The sequence below is a fragment of the Struthio camelus genome, unplaced genomic scaffold, assembly GCF_040807025.1.
Source record: "Struthio camelus isolate bStrCam1 unplaced genomic scaffold, bStrCam1.hap1 HAP1_SCAFFOLD_86, whole genome shotgun sequence".
In the NCBI taxonomy this organism is placed as follows: domain Eukaryota; kingdom Metazoa; phylum Chordata; class Aves; order Struthioniformes; family Struthionidae; genus Struthio; species Struthio camelus.
Genome location: NW_027182643.1, coordinates 187501 through 190000, shown reverse-complemented (window position 1 = coordinate 190000; position 2500 = coordinate 187501).

The following is a 2500-nucleotide window of genomic DNA, read 5'->3' as shown; positions in this document are numbered from 1 at the left end:
GCACCCGGCGACCCGGGGCTGAGACCATCGCCAGCACCCCGTGCAAGGTTTTTTCGGACACCTGAGAACTCACAGGGCCACTTGGCCTCGCAGAGCCGGGTTCGGTGATAGAAGCCCGAGGATAAGCGGGAGAGCACACACACACCTCTCCTTCGCCGCTCCAGCGGGCAGCACCTCGCGCGCGACAGGACGCGTGCTGGAGAGGAGACCCCCCTGCCTGAACATCGGACACCGCCCATGCACCCCCCTGTGACGGGGGAGCACAGCAGAGCCGACCCGCCGGGGGCCCTCTCCGACGCGACCCGAACGGCCTCATCGATCGGGAGCAAACACACACGGTCGAGTCCTGAGCCAACTCACCCCGCCGCCCACCAGTGGCCGCAAACCAGCGGCGGGCGCTGCGTGTGGGTGCGGACCATCGTCTGCAAGAGGTGCCCACTCGAGCCTGAACACCGGCACCGCCCCCACGCTCCCTGTGACGGGGAAGCAGGGAAGCGCCAGCCCGCCGAGGGGCCTCTCCGACGTGTCCCGGGACGCCTCAGCGGGCGTCTGCGTGTGGGTGTGGATCGGCAGCCGCGAGCCGGCTGCTGCTCCGGCTGGAGCACCGGCATCACCACGCTCCCTGCGACAGGGGCCCGAAGAACGAGGCTCTCGAGCCGCTGGTGTCTGGGCAGAGCCGCACGGGGCACCCCCCGGTTTCTCTCTGGACCACCCTCTGGCGTTCACGAACGGCACACGCGCCAGGCCTTTTCCCCGGCCGCGGGGGGGGGGGGGGGGGGGGGGTGTCCGGCTCACCCCTCTCCCGAGTCGGCAACGGCTGCATGGGACCTGCCGCTGGCTGGGCTCCCCGCCTCCGCAGCGGCTTCCGGCACCTGGGACACACTCGCGGGGCTGCCGGAGACCTGCCGGGAGACCGCCGCGCCGAACGGGCAAAAGAAAGCGCTCTCCCCGAAGGGCCGGGCTCAGGACCGCTCCCCGCCCGCCCTCGTCGCAAGCCGCCCTAGGCCTCCCGCGGGCCGGCCACAATGCGCTGGGGGCGCCCGGGAGTGCGGCTCCGGAACTCAGCGGCTGTTCACCCTGTGGCCTACAGTCGTACCGCTAAGTCCAGCGGGGCGGGAGAGCCGAAGGACAGCCGCCCCTCCTACCGGGGAGTGGCTCGAAAGTGGCCGACCTCTACGATGACGTAACTGGAGGCAGCGACGCAGAGCGACCCCTTTCGCCGCTCCACAGGAACGCCAGGGAGAACAGGTCTACCAGCCACCACCCCGAAAGGCCACCAAGTCTCGCTGGAGCCTGGTAGACCTGCTGCCAGTTAGCGGAGGCAGACCCGGGGCACCGGCTGCGACTTCTCCGGGCCTCCCGGAGCCGCGGAGACCGGCTACGCCGCGCCCCTTCGAGGCCGGCCTCCCCGGAGGCCGGTCGACCCGCCCGCCCCTTCGAGGCTCGGCGGCCTCCCCGGAGGCCGGTCGACCAGCTCGCCCCTTCGAGGCTCGGCGGCCTCCCCGGAGGCCGGTCGACCAGCTCGCCCCTTCGAGGCTCGGCGGCCTCCCCGGAGGCCGGTCGACCAGCTCGCCTCTCCCCGGAGGCCGGTCGACCAGCTCGCCCCTTCGAGGACCTCCCCGGAGGCCGGTCGACCAGCTCGCCTCTCCCCGGAGGCCGGTCGACCAGCTCGCCCCTTCGAGGACCTCCCCGGAGGCCGGTAGACTCTCTGGCCGCTGCCAAGGCAGCCTCCCAGGCCCGGGCGGGCGAGCGGGCGGGCGGGCCGGCCGCTGCCGAGTTGGACCCTTCGGGCCGGCCGCTAACAGGCCAGCCCGCCGCCCCTCCCGAGTCCCCCTCCCCGGCCGGACCCGTTCGGTTTCCTTGGAGAGCTGCCGCTTCTCCCTTAGCCGCTTAGCGTGCTTTCTTTGTTTAGGTTCCCCCCCCCCCCCCCCCGGCTTGCTCCTTTTCGGTGTCGTACGGGCTTTTTTTTTTTTTTTTTTTTTTGTGTGTGTGCGTGCGTGCGTGTGTGCGTGTGTGTGTGCGCGCGCGCGCGCGTGTGTGCGTGTGCGCTTTCTGTATGCTTGCCCCACCACCAGCAGCAGCAGCAGCACCTCCCTTTCTCGCCCTTACCATCTTCCTCGCTGGTTTTCCTTCGTTTCCCGTGTTGTTTCCTCTCCTCCACCACCACCACCCCCCCCCCGGCCCCCCGATCTCCTTGGGAGGCCTGCTCATTTTTTTGCTACTTGGCACAGGAAGCGGCGTGCGGTCCAGCGGCAGGGGAAGGTCCTCGTGCGCGAATGTAGGGCGCTGCAGTCGCCGTTGGGGCTTTCTTTTCTCTTTCTCTCTGCCTGCCTGCCCCTCTCCCTCCCCCTCCGCCTCCTGCCCTTAATTGGTGGACCGTCCCGCCGCCCTCCCCCCCCCCCCCGCCCAGCGCCGCCACTGCCGCTGCCCCCACCCCCCGCCCCCAACCCCGGCCCATTCGTCGTCGCCTCGCTTGCTCCCTCGCGCGCGCGCCCTTCAC